Source organism: Tamandua tetradactyla, chromosome 11 (assembly GCF_023851605.1).
Source record: "Tamandua tetradactyla isolate mTamTet1 chromosome 11, mTamTet1.pri, whole genome shotgun sequence".
Taxonomy (NCBI): Eukaryota; Metazoa; Chordata; class Mammalia; order Pilosa; family Myrmecophagidae; genus Tamandua; species Tamandua tetradactyla.
Window position 1 is genome coordinate 92,404,140 of NC_135337.1, and position 14,978 is coordinate 92,419,117.

The window sequence follows — 14,978 nt, forward strand, 5'->3', positions numbered from 1 at the left end:
TTCATATATTCTGAATTAGTTGTTTCAGCTCCTGTATCTCATTTGAGCTATTGGTTTGTTCCTTTGACTGGGCCATATCTTCAATTTTCCTGGTGTGATTTGTTATTTTTTGCTGATGTGTAGACATTTAATTACCTTAATTAGTTTATTCTGGAGATTGCTTTCCCTTATCTTACCTAGGGTTTTCTTGCTAGATGAGTTTGTTGTCTATCTTTTCTTTGACCTTCAGTTCAGCTTTTTCTTTGCCTCTAGCTTAAGTTTTGTTTAACAGAGGGTAATTTTTCAGTTCTTGTTTCTTGTCCTGCTTGTAAGGTGCCTTTTCCCTCCCCACCCTTAGGAGGGTCTACATAGGTATTACAGACTCCAGCCAGGTTTTCCTGGACTAAACAGGCCTCCTATCAGGGGGAAGGAGTCACATGCATCAGTTGTCCCTGAGGGTGAGACCCAGAAGGTTGAAAGACTTTCCTGTGAAGTCTCTGCGCTCTGTTTTTCTTATCCTGCCCAGTATGTGGTGCTTGTCTTTCTGCAGGTCCCACCAGCAAAAGCTGTTGTGGCTCCTTTAACTTTGGAAGGCTCTCCCTGCTGGGGGCGTGGTGGAGACAGAGGAGAAATTGTAGGCTGGTTTTAATGGCTTCAAATTGCCAAAACCTGGGGTTTGAATTCCTTGAGAGAGGGATTCCACCTAAGTTGGGCTTCCCCCTCCCCTGGGGAAGGCACAGGTGGGAGATAACCCTGAAAGCAGTCTGTTTCTGCCTATGCCTGGGACAGTTGCAGCCAGAGTATTCCCACCACTGAATCCAGAGGCAGCCAAGCCTTCATAGAAACAGCCACAAAAACCTCTGTTTTGTCCCCTTTCCTCCTTTTCAGTTAGCCCAATAAGCGACCTCCACCTTGACCAGTTTCGCCTGAGCTGGGGGCCTATTTTTAGTAGTCAGAATTTGTTTATTAATGCCACAATTGGTGTTTGGTTGGACTCAGTCCCTGCTACTGCTACAGTCTCTTCTCTCTGGGAAGCCACCTGTGGGGGAGGGGTGCCGGGCACTGGCCACCATGGCTTGCGGTACTCACGGTTCCAGAGACTCACAGCAGGTCCAGCTGGTCCAGACTGGGATACGTTGTGTGTCTGGTCACTATCATGGCTCCAGGGCTGTTCTGTACTGTTTCTGGTTATTTAGTAGTTGTTCTGGAGGATGAACTAAAACATTGCTAGGCCGCCATCTTGGCCCCAGCAGAGGAAGATTTTAATAATGAAGTGGATAAGATGAAAAACCGTTATGTAGATACCAGTCAGCCTCTTTCCCCAGCAACTCCTGTCATTGCCCAATGGGTTCATGAACAAAGTGGCAGTGGTGGTAGGGATGAAGGTTATGCATGGGCTCAGCAACATGGACTTCCACTCATCAAGGCTGACCTGGCTACAGCCACTGCTGAATGCTCAATCTGCCAGCAGCAGAGACCCACACTCAGCCCCTGATATGGCACCATTCCCCGAGGTGACCACCCAGCTACATGGTGGCAGGTTGATTACATTGGACTACTCCCTTCATGGAAGGGGCAACAATTTGTTCTAACTGGAATAGACACATTCTCTGGATATAGGTTTGCTTTCCCTGCATGTAACACTTCTGCCAAAACTACCATCTGTGGGCTTACAGAATGCCTTATCCATCACCATGGTATTCCGCATAACATTGATTCGGATCAAGGAACACACTTCACAGTTATGAAGTGTGGGAATGAGTGCATGCTCATGGAATTCTCTGGTCGTACCATGTTCCCCATCATCCAGAAGCAGCTGGATTGATAGAATGGTGGAATGGCCTTTTGAAAACTCAATTACAGTCCCAGCTAGGTGGCAAAAACTTGAAAGGCTGGGGTAATGTTCTCCAGGAAGCTGTGTATGCTCTGAATCAGCGTCCGCTGTATGGTGCTGTTTCTCCCATAGCCAGGGTCCATGGGTCCAGGAACCAAGGGGTGGAAATGGGTGTGGTACCACTCACTATTACCCATAGTGATCCACTAGGAAAATTTTTGCTTCCTGTACCTGCTACCTTGTGTTTTGCTGGTCTACAGGTTTTAGTTCCAAAATGGGGTGTGCTTCCTCCAGGAGAAACAACAATGATTCCACTGAACTGGAAGTTAAGATTGCCACCTGGTCACTTTGGGCTACTTATGCCTCTGGATCAACAAGCCAAAAAGGGGATTATATTATTGTCTGGGGTAATTGACCCTGACTATCAGAAAGAAGGAGGACTGCAACTACATAATGGAGGTAAAGAAGAGTTTTCTTGGAATATAGGAGATCAACTAGGGCATCTATTAGTACTACCATGCCCTGTGATTAAAATCAATGGAAAACTGCAACAACACAATCCAGGCAGGAATACTAATGGCTCTGAAACTTCAGGAATGAAGGTTTGGGTCACCCCACCAGGCAAGGAACCACGGCCAGCTGAAGTGCTTGCTGATGGTAAAGGGAACATGGAATGGGTAGTGGAAGAAGGTAGTGATAAATATGAACTTCGACCACGTGTTCAGTTACAGAAACAAGGACTGTAATATTGTTTTGTTCATCTTATGCTGTTTAAGTTGTAAAATATCAAGTTTAAGAATGGATGTTGCCTAAGGATTTGCATCCTATTCTGGAGATATTTAATGTGTTTCCTGTTATATGCAGGACAGTTGAGTATTGTCAGGAAAAGAAAAAAAAGTGTGCTTATTTGTTTTCATTTGGAAATTAAGTATGGTTTAAGGTGATATATATATATAGGTACCAAATTGACAAGGAGTGGACTGTCATGGTTAGGGGCATGTGTCAACTTGGCCAAGTTGTGCAACTGTTTAACTGATTGGGCAAGTAGTGGCCTGTCTGTTGCAATGAGGACATTTCATAGGATTAGGTTATGATCACATCAGCTGCATCCACAGCTGATTCCATTTGTTATCAGCCAAAGGGGAGTGTCTTCTACAATTAGTGATACTAAATCTAATCACGGGACGCCTTTTAAGGAGGACTCAGAGGAGATAGGCCCCATTCCTTCTTCGGCTGATGAGCCTCTCCTCGGAGTTCATCCAGACCCTCCATCGGAGTTGTCGGTGTCACAGCTTTCCCTGAGGATTTTGGACTCTGTGTTCCCACAGCTAAGTGAGACACTTTTATATATTTTATATTTGCAAGTGTTCCCTGTTGATTCTGTTTCTCTAGAGAACCCTAACTAATACAATACCAAATAGTGGGATTGAAGTTCTTTGCTTAGCTTCATGAGGAACTGCCAAACTATCATCTGCAGTAGCTATACCATTTTAATTTCCCATCAACAATGAATAAGTGTTCCTATCTTGTCACATCCTCACTAACACTTGTAGTTTTCTATTTGTTTAATAGTGGCCATTTTGGTAGCTGTGACAGGATAATCTGTTGTGGCTTTGATTTGCATTTTCCTAAAAGCTAGTAATGTTGAGCATCCTTCTTTGATAGACAGCATAGGTTCTTCATGTTTCTAGGAAATTGTCCATTTCAGCTACAATTATCTAGAACTGTTGGCACAATTTGTTCATAATATCCTCTTATGATCATTTTTATTTCTATGGCATCTGCGGTAATGACTCCACTCTCAAGTTTTTATTTTATCTATCTGTATCTTCATTTTTTGTCAGTATAGCTAAAGGATTGTCAATTTTATTTATCTCAAAGAACAAACTTTTGTTTTTGTTGATTATCTCCATTCTTTTTTGTTCTCAATTTCACTTATTTCTCCTTTGTTATTTCTTTCCTTCTGATTGTTTGGGATTAGTTTGCTTCTCTTTCACTTGTTCCTTAAGGTGTTCTGTTAGTTCTCTGATTTTAGTGATGTCTTCATTTTTAATTTAGATGTTTAGGGATATAAATTTCCATCTCAGCACCCTCTTAACTGCATCCCATAAGTTTTAATATGTTGTGTTCTCATTTTCATACATTTCAAAATGTTTGCAATTTATATTGCAATTTCTCTTTGACCATCGTTAAAAAGTGTGTTGTTTAACCTCCAGATATCTGTGAATATTCCTGATCACCATCTGTTATTAATTTCCAACTTCATTCCATTGTGATAATAAAAAGTACTTCGAATACTTTCAGTATGAAGGTCACTTTCTTTTGCTTAGGGCCTTATTGATTTACTTTGTGTTGAGACTCTGCTTTGGTACTTGGTTCAACTTATTCTATCCTTTAGATTAGCCCATATTTAACCGATCAAAAATGTTTTGGCTGTTCTGCATCTGACTCTTACCCTGAATATAGGGTACAAATTTTAAGATTGTACCTTTTTTGCAATTGTTTCATCTTTAGGAGAAAGTTGCCTTTCCTCTGTTCCTTTTCCAGAAATCTTGACCTGTTCTTTTCACTTTGTTTTTACTGTACCTTTTTTTGCACTCCTTTCATTGTCTCTGTCTCCATCTGCCTAAAGGCAAATTCTAAGAGTAGTGTCATCCCTGAGAGGACCTACCCTTGTCAGTATTTCCTAGCTAAAATGGGGCTAGGGATCTATGAAGGGGGTGTTGGCCACCTTCAAAATGCTCTGGGGAAAAGATCAGAAAGGATGCCAAAAGCCTCCCTGACAGCTCCGTGAAGTTGCACCTTCCTGGTCTGTCCAAGAGATGCTATCCTTCAACAAATTTCTCCCTGATGGCCCAAGGAGACATTGTGTCTTTAAATCTCCACTACCTCTGAAAACCTAGTGAAGAAACATGCATGGCGGCAGACAGGAGGAAAATGTCCATGACTTCTTTCAATTTTCTGCTGATGGGCATCTGGAATTTCTGTGCCAGTCTTCACAGAGTCTGGTATCCTAGGTGTCCTGTCTTTCTATCCAGCTATTCAGCAGCATCATGCGATGTTGACTTTAGATTGAATTTTTGATAAAGCATCTGCTTCAGTATTGCCATGTGTTCTAGTTTGGCAAAGCTTCCAGAATGCAACACACCAGAGATAGATTGGCTTTTAATAAAGTTTTATTTATTTAAAAACTTATAGTTCTTCAGAGGAAAGGCGGCTGACTTTCATCTAAGGTTTTCTCTTAAACAGGAAGGTACAGGGTGCTGGCCTTTTCTCCCAGCATCTGGGTTCCAACAGCTTTCCCTGGGGCAATTCCTTTCTGTGTCTCCAAACATCTGGGCTGAGCTGCGAGTGCTGAGAGGAGTGCTGAGCTTCTTGTGCTGTGCTGCATTGAGGTCTCTTCTGACCTCTCTTTTAAGCTTCCAGCTAATTAAATTAAACATCACTCATTGTGTAAGGCACTCCTCTTAGCTGAGTACAGATGTAATCATCTATAGATGAGTTTTGCATGCTAATGGCTTAAGTCCACAGCAACAGAACTAGGCACCATCACCTGATCATGTTGACACCTGAACCTAACTACCACGTCATGCAAAGAATTTATTATGGGCAGAAATATAAAACATGGTGTGCCAGTTTGAAACCATTATGTACCCCCAGAAAAGCCAAATTTTAATACTGATCCAATCTTGTGGAGCCAAACCTATTGTTTATGTTGGAAAACTTTGATTGGATTGCTTCCATGGAAATGTGACATACCCAACTGTGGGTGTGGCCTTTTTATTAGATGGAAATATGACTCAACACTTTTCAGGTGGGTCTTGATTAACTTACTGGAATTCTTTAAAAGGGGAAACATTTTGGAGAAAGCTCAAAAGTGACAGAGCCAGCAGAGTCAACACAAGGCCCAGATGTTTGGAAGTGTAGACTCCAGCAGATATTACCACATGCCTTCCCATGAGATGCTAAGCAAACCAGAACCTGGAGAGAGCCAAGGAAAGTCAAGATATGAAACCTATCCTTGGAGAAGCCAAGTGAAGAACCCCCTTGGGAAACAGAGGCTTCAAGCAATGGAGCCCTGAAGCAAGGGAACAGCAGATGACAGTCAGGTGCTTTTGCAGCTGACAGAGGTCCTCTGGACAGCATCAGCCTTTCTTGATTGAAGGTAACCTCTTTTTGGTGCCTTAATTTGGACACTTTCATGACCTTAGAACTATTAACTTGTAACATAATAAATTCCCTTTATAAAAGCCATTCCATTTCTGGTGTATTGACTTCTGGCAGCTTTAGCAAACTAATACATATTATTTATTACCTTTCACTTGTGACAGGCAGTCCAGATGTCTTTAAATAAGGTGTGGCTGACAACAGTCCATTAATCTTGCTTCCACATGGCCGTCCACACTGTCAGGCCCCAGTACACTGCCCAGTTGTCAGAATAAAGTTAATGCATCTCTTGATTCATGAGCAGTGGCCATCCATAGTGCCCTTAATTCAGCCCATTGACTCTTCTGCATTATCTCAGTTTCCCACCACATAATTTCCATACTAGGTTGCATGGCTACTGATGTCCATGTGGCAGGCTGTCTGTGTGCTGGTCCATCAGTATACCAGGTAGACTTTGGTATACTGCCACAACCATCAATGGTGAGCCCAGAAACAGCCACTTCAGGAGGATCAGCAGTCACAGTGGTGGTGCAAGCATTGTTCTTATACATAGAAACTGGTTTTAGGATATCATGCATTCCTGTATTTTAAGGCCTGTTGTTGAGAATGCTGCATTGCAGCAGATAAACTTTCCATTTTGTGAATGTGCTTAATTGTGCACTGCCAGACTGAGGCTTCGTGGCAGCATCACCCCTGTATGGGGATGCTATTCTCAGGGCATTTCTGAGTTAGTCCTTATTTACAATAAGGCATTATAGGTAACACGTATTTCTTTTTCTAAAGGTCTTGTGTTAGTTTGCAAGCTGCTGGAACATGATATACCAAAACTGGAGTGGCTTTTAAAAAGGGGAATTTAATAAGTTACAAGTTCACAGTTCTAAACCTATAAAATTGTCCAAAGTAAGGCACCCACAGAAAGATGCCTTAAGTCAAGGGAGGCTTATGGGTCAGGAATATCTCTGTCAGCTGCACAGTCATGTGGCTGGCATCTGCTGGTCCCTTGCTCCTGGCCTCCATTGTTTTCAGCCTCTGTTCCTTTGGGTGTTCCTAACTTTCCTCCTCCAGAGCTGGCCTTTGTCTTCTGGCTTCCCTTGGCTCTCTCCAAGTTTTGGCTTGCTTAACATCTCATGGTGATGACTGCTGGGCTCCAAGTATCTCCAAACATCAGTGTCTCTGATCTCTGAAGCAACGGTTCTCTGAACATCTACATCTACTCTCTCTGTCAGCTCTGAGGCTTCTGTCATTCCTGACTTTCACCAAAATGTTGCCTCTTTTAAAGGATCCCAGTAAACTAATTAAGACCCACATTGAATGGGTGGGGCCACATCTTGTGGAAATATTCTAATTAAAAGTTTCTGCCCTACAATATTGAATTAGGATTAAAAGAAACAGCTGCCTCCACAAGATTGAATCGGGATTAAAACATGCCTTTTCTGGGGTACATAATATTTCCAAACTGGCACAAGTCTATATCAAATTTCAGACCAAAAGTTGATGGAAACTTGCTTTATCTGCTTTATCCACAAGACCCACCCAAGGCCATATATACTTCACAAAGCACATCTTGGTCCACCCCCCCTACAGCCTAAGCTAGTGCTATAGTCCATTGGCTTTTGCAAAATCAGCCTGGTGGGAGGTATCCCATCACCATATATGCCTTTTCCTAATCACAACATGCACATATTTTAACATTTGGACTAAGCGAGGAATGAAAAGTTGCCTATACTCCAACAATGTTAAGAAAGCCACTAATTGTTTTGGCATGTGTGGCATAGGGAAACATTGTACTTTATCAATTACCACAAGAGGAATACATTTTGCCCTTCCCAATCGTACAATACCCAAGAATTTGACAGGGCAGCCAAGGCATTGTTGTTTATCATGATTAACTGACCATCCCTGAAATAGCAATGAGTTTGAGGCTTCTTTTAGTCCTGGAAAAGAGTTTTTGGTTAACATGACATCATCAATATAAAGAAATAGAATTACACTTTTCCACTTAGCCGAATACTTTGCTAAGAGCCTGTGGCAGATGATCAGGCACTGTAAATGGTCTCATGGGAATGCAATGAGATCCTTTATCCTCCTTCCCAGATGAGGGAAAAAAGAGGTTGCTGGCTCTATGTAAAACAATACTGAAGAAAACAACATGATAAAAACATAATTGATTGCAAATTCCATGTAGTAAAGAGGCAACCTTTAAAACTGCTGCATAAAAAGATGGCATTTGAGACAGTCTGCTGTAGCTGGCCACAGTGCACAAAACAATGAACACTGACTGTAGTTCAGTCAAGCAAGTGAGCAACCCCTCCCCACATCATGGGAGCAGACCACCCCGGGATTACCCAAGTGGGCTTTCTGTTTTCTCTTTATTTGAGACAGTTTGCTATAGCTGCCCATACCACACATGATGGCCAACCAACTGCAGCACAGTCAAGAAAGTGGGTTATCCTTCCTCACATAGTCTCATTTTCTTAGACTCATGCTCTCTATGGCTGGTGGCTCTTTGGTATCCTGCTGTCTTGCCAAATGCTCCAGCCCAGCACTACCCCAAGACTAAAGAACATGCCAGGCAGATAATTACCCATGAGTTTTTTGTATGGTCAGGCACGGGAAATGAACCCAGGTTTCCAGCATGGCAGGTGAGAACTCTGCCTGCTGAGCCACTGTGGCTCAGCCCATGAGTTTTAATTAGGGACTTACAGACAGGAGAAAATCTTCCCAATGACAGCCAGTTGGGAAATGGAAGACAGCACTCCACCCAAAAAACAAAAAGAGAGCAAAAGTACCAAAGTATAAGGTTCAGCAGAATCTTGTGAGATTTGGTTGTAATGGAGTCTCAGCAGATTTCCATGGGAGTTAACTACAAACTATTAGGAAGTCATAAGCCTGTCACATGGGAAAAAGGGGACCACCCCAAGGCCACCCCGGGAGGCTGAAACTAACTTTAATAGATGGTTAAATTGAGCAAACTGCAGTCAGAACATTCTGTCTTTAATGGATAGTTAAATGGTTAAATTGATTAAAGTGCAGTCAGAACACCCTGTTAAAGCAAGAAACAAAGCCACAAAGGAAACCCCCCAAAAAAGCCCCCTAGTAATGTGTGTGCAATGCTACTACCATCTGGCCCCATAAAACCCTGAACTAAATTGTAATTGGGGCCAGTTTGGTTCTTCACCAACTGAGCCTTTCTTTCTTTAGGATGTATTCTTCCTCTCTTTCCTCACTCGTTTTAATAAATCATCTTGCTCTCCTAACTTCGATTCAAGTTTCAATTCTTTGTCTTGGTAAGTCAAGGACCAGGATTCCTAGCCAGGTTTTCTTCCTTTCTTTATTTGCTACTGAGGTAGTTTACAAGTTTATCCTCAGTATTATTGTATAACTTTATGAATTCATGTGTATCACCTCAGTATTATTGTTGTATAACTTTATAAATTTGTGTGTATTTGTGTGCATCACCTTATGAATTTATGTATGAAATTATGTACTCCTAAAGTATGTTAAAAGCATGGAGTAAAATGAAATGTCTGTGGCATCTGTCTGCCCTTGATCACATCTGCAGACCTTGCCTCGGGTCAAGTCTGCAGAACACGGGTCCTCTGCACATATTTCATCTCAGAGAAAAGAAATTCTGTACCTTTCCAGTGTTTACCTCCCCATTCACTTAGTAACTCCTGCCTTGCTCACTTGCCTATATAATCTAGAAATGAAGAATATTTGGGGGTCAGACTTTGGACAGAGAGTCCTCTGGGTCAGCTGGCAATAAAGTTTTGGCCACTTCTCAGAGGCTCAGGTGCTATCTTGAGTGAACGGAGTTTTCCCTATTGTATTTCTGGTGCATTGGCCAGGAAGCTGTGCACCCCAAGGAAGAACTCCCTTGAGCAGTCCCCTCAGTGGTTGCTGCTAAGAAGTTAGCTCATGTACCAGCCCCAGAAGGCTCTCTGCTACCAACAGTAAAGCACCCCGACCACTTAGATAAAGAGACAGAAGTCACCACCGCTGTCTCTGTTCTAGGCTCTGGCTCCCGGCGGCTGGGGGGTGTCACGGCACAGATACCCGAGCCTTGGCGCCCTCCCTGCTGCAGACAGAAACTCTCCACGACTGTGCACATCAGAGCGACATCCGAGCCTCAGTGCCCTCCCTGCTGCTGACAGAGACTCTACCCCCACCTTTCTAAGTTTACATCCCTGGAAAAACCTCCAGTCCTCCCAGCTGAAGAAGAAAATCCATTGCCTCTGCTTTACTCAGCTCCAGCCCCTCGAACCTGCCACCTGCCGCAAGCACCGGCTTTGGTCCTGGAGGCGCCATCAACTCCCCCGACGCCCTCTACTGAGAACTCCATCTTGTCAGGGACCCCAGATAGCTCTCCACAGCCATTTTCCATCTCACCGGGTTCCAGTCCACCCTAACTCTCTCCAAAGATCCCGCAAACCTGGAACCTTCACTCCCGAGCTGGGACGGCCTGCAGGGCCGCAAGGGCTTTACAGCTGCCTCTGCGGGAAACCTAAGCACTACTTTACTATGATCCATAAGGCCAGTTGCAGGGGGGCAACCCATGTTCATCTACCAGCCTTTTTCTGCTTCTGACCTCATAAACTGGAAAAATCACACTCCCAGGCTATGATCAACCTGCTCCAGTCGATTGTACACACCCATTGACCGACAAGGCAAGATTGCTGTCAGCTCTGCATCACCCTATTCCACACAGAAGAGCACAGACAGTGCTTAGAAGAAAATACTCCCAGAAGGGCAGTGAATGTATCCCCGATATGCTCAAAACTCCTTCCCAGATGCTGACCCATGGTGGGACCCGAACACTAAAGAGGCAGAAACAGTTTGCGCTCATTCAAGGCATGATAAAGGGGGCCAGTAAAACAATAAATCTGTCCAAAACTGCTGAAGTCCTGCAAAAGCTAGGCGAAGCCCCTAGCCAGTTCCACGAGCACCTCTGTGAAGCCTTTACACTGTATACTCCTTTTGACTTTGAGGCACCAGAAAACCAGAAACTTGTTAACTCTGCATTTGTTGGGCAAGCCCAACCTGATATCTGGAGAAAGCTGCAGAAATTAGAAGGATTTTCTGGAATGAGTATACCCTAGCTCCTTGAAGTGGCTATGAAAGTCTACTTGGGGTGGGCCAGGGTGGCTCAGCAGGCACAGTTCTTGCCTGCCATGCTGGGGACTTGGGTTCAACTCCTAGTGCCTAGCCATGCAAACAAAACAAAACAAAACAAAACGAGTCTACATGAACTGAGACCAAGAGGTACGGGTAGAAGCAAACTGCTGACTAAATAAAAAAGCAGACCTGCCTGCTGCAGTGCTCTCCCAGGGCACCAGAAAGCCCCCATTCTCAAGACTCAGAACCTTCAAGCATCTGGGGCTAGAAAAACACCCACTTATTGGGGCCCGCCTGGAGAATGGAAGAGAGCCTGCCTGGGAAGAAATTAATGTGTTTATTATAAAGAGAAGGGACATTGGAAAGCGGAATGCCCCAACAAAAAATGGGAAAGGGGAAGCAAGCACCATGCTAGCTATGAGGAGCCCATAGTTACTAATTTGTAGGGCTAGCAGGCCTTGAAAACAATTCATACTGAGATAGAATGGGCCCCTTCATACTCGGCCCCAGGGAGTCCATGGTCAACGATGACAGTAGGGGGCCAAAAATGGACTTTGGGTAGACACAGGCACAGAATATTCTGTTGTCACACAGCAAATTGGGCTTAAAACTAAAGGGGAAACCACCATTATTGGGGTCCATTGGTGTCTCGGCTCAACATCCGTTCTTAATTGCCTGCATGTGTCTGTTGGGATCTCATGAAGTTTCTCCTCAATTTCTTTACCTTCCTGATTGCCTGGTACCCCTGCTGGGCTGAGACCTCCTGACAGCTCCAGGCTCAGGTAAGTTTCAGTGCAGAAGGGGACTGTTTCCTGATGCTAGAAATCCCAGAGAGAAAAATCATGGTGACCCTGATAGCTCCCCAGATGGAAGAGTGGTGCCTCTTTCTTGCCAAAGAAAACTGAAGCCAGCCTGACCATCCACAGATACCAGGAGTTGAGCCTTCTGTTTGGACAGAAAACAGTCCACCAGGGCTAGTGAAGACTGCCTCTTTGTTCCTCATGGAACTCCATCTGGGAGTTGCCCCAGTGCATCTTAAACAATATCCAATCCCCCAGGAAGTCCAGGTGGGAATTCAGGCACACATCGACCACCTGCTTGTTCATGGTATACTACAGGAGTGCCAGTCCCTATGGAACACTCCTCTGTTACTGGTACGAAAACCTGGCACCAATGATTACTGCCCTGTTCAAGATTTGTGGGCCATCAAGAAAGGGACTGTTACCCTACATTCCATAGTGCCAAACCCATATACTCTACTGAGCCTAATTCCTGCAACAGCATAATTTTTCTCCTGCCTGACCTGAAAGACACTTTCTTTTGAGTTCATCTGGCACTAGTCAGCCAACGCATTTTTGCCTTTGAATGAGAACATCTGTGCACTGGAAGAAAACAACAATTCATCTGGATGCACTGGCCTCAAGGGTTCAAGAATTCTCCTACTATATTTAGCCAGACCCTAGGAAAGTACTTGCAGGAATTCCATGATAAAAAATATAATAGTGATTTACTCCAATATGTGGATGATCTGCTCTTAGCCAGCACAACCTCACAAGACTGTCTAGAAGGTGCTAAAGCATTCCTGATCCACTTAAATCAAAGAAGCTACAAGGTCTCTAAGAAAAAGGCCCAGATTTGCAAGGAACAGGCCAAGAAACCTCAGGAATGAAGATCTGGGCCACCCCACCTGGAAAAGAACCATGGCCTTTTGAAGTACTTGCTGAGGGTAAAGGGAACATGGAATGAGTAATAGAAAAAGGTAGTGACAAATGTGAACTTTGACCATGTGACTAGTTACAGAAATGAGGGCTGTGAATGTATGACTATTTCATCCCTGTTTTGTTATGAGTATGTTTGCCTTTGTACATAAGCAGATATCTTGTTTTCCTCTTATCATACGAGATAAATTGTATTGTTCATGTATAGTATTAAGTCACAGGATATGAACTTTAAGAATGAATGTTATCTAAGGACTTGCACCACATTCTGAAGAGATGTAGTGCATTTCTAGTTGTATGCAGGGCAGTTGAGTATTGTTAGGCAAAACATGTGTGTGTTATTGTGCTCTATTTTGAAATAAGGCATTTTTCAAGGTAATGTGTATAGCTGCCAAATTGACAAGGGGTGGACTGTGATGGTTAGGTTCTAGAGTCAACTTGGCCAGGTGATGAGGCCCAGTTTTCTGATCAGGCAAGCACTGACATGAACATTGCTGCAAGGATATTTCATGGCTAGTTGATAAACCAGAAGGCTGATGCATTAAATCATCCATCAGTAGATTGCATCTATGGCTGATCAACTAAGGCATGCCTCCCACAATGGAGATAATTCAATCAGTTGAAGGATTTTAAGGAAGAAATTGCTTCTTCAGCCAGCAAGCCTCTCATGTGAGTTTGCCCAACCCCCTTCATCAGAAATGCCAGCTTCACAGCCTGCCCTATGGGTTTTGAACTCTTCCATTCCCATGGTTGTGTGAGACACCTTTAAAAACCTCATATTTATAGATCTCTCCTGTTGGTTCTGTTTATCTTGAGAACCCTAACACTGTGCGTGTGTGTGTGCATGTATATATATATATATTATAGATAGTAAATATCTTTGTTTTGTCCCTTTGTTTATCCCTAAATTTATGAAAATAATTTAGCCACCTTTCTCAATTATCTTAGCTAGATCTTCTGGATAATTTGCTGCACCTTCTACTTCAGCACTTTCTTCTTCACCTTGTACTTCCATGTTATAGAGATGGCTTTATTCCTTAAACCTCATGAACCAACCTCTGCTAGCTTAAAATTTTTCTTTTGCAGTTTCCTTGCCTCTCTCAATCTTCATATGATTCAAGAATTATGACATTGCTATTGATTAGGCTTTGGCTTAAGGGAATGTTGTGGCAGGATTATCTCCTAGCCATACCACTAAAACTTTCTCCATATCAGCAATAAGACTGTTTCATTTTTTTCCTCATTCATGTGTTCTCTGGAGTAGCACTTTTCATTTACTTCTAGGACTTTTCCTCTGCATTCGCAGCTTGACTGTTTGGTGTAAGAGGTCTAGCTTTCAGCCTGTCTTGGCTCCTACCTTGCCTTCCTTATTAAGCTTTGTCATTTCTAGATTTGATTTAAAGTGAGAGATGTGTGACTCTTCCTTTCATTGAACACTTAGATGCCATTGGAGTGTTATTAATCGATATAATTTCTATATTGTTGTGTCTCAGGGAATAGGGAGATCTGAGGAGAGGGAGAGAGACAGGGAAATGGCTAGTCATTGGATCAATCAGAGCTCATATATTTGTTGATTAAGTTCTCTGTCTTCTATGTGCATGATTCATGGTGCCCCCAAACAATCACAGTAGTAATATAAAAGATCACTGATCACAGATCACAATAACAGATATAATAACAATGAAAAATTTTAAATATTGGCAAGAATTACCAAAATGTGACAGAGACATGAAATGAGCACGTGTTTTTGGAAAATTGGTGCTGATATACTTGCTTGATGTAAGGTTGCCATAAACTTTTGATAAAAAAGCACAATATCTGCAATGATCAATAATCCAAAGCACATTAAAACATGTTATGCCTTTACTGCTCTCAAAGAATGGACTTATATAAAAGTTAAATGAGACAATCCTTTTAAAATGTGCTAAACTCAGGTAATGTTGCATAAAGAGATAGAAATATATATCCTTCAAATAACAAACATTTTAAAATGAAGGACTAAAAAAATCCTTCTTTGTTATAAAAGAAATCCATGATTTGTTACAAGCATGATTGGACAAAAGCATCATCAAGCCAAGTGTGTACTGCTTATGGTTTCCTATACCAAGGAACCCAGTTGTACGTTTTGTTGAAGAGGGAAAAGCAATGTTTTGAAGAGAACAACA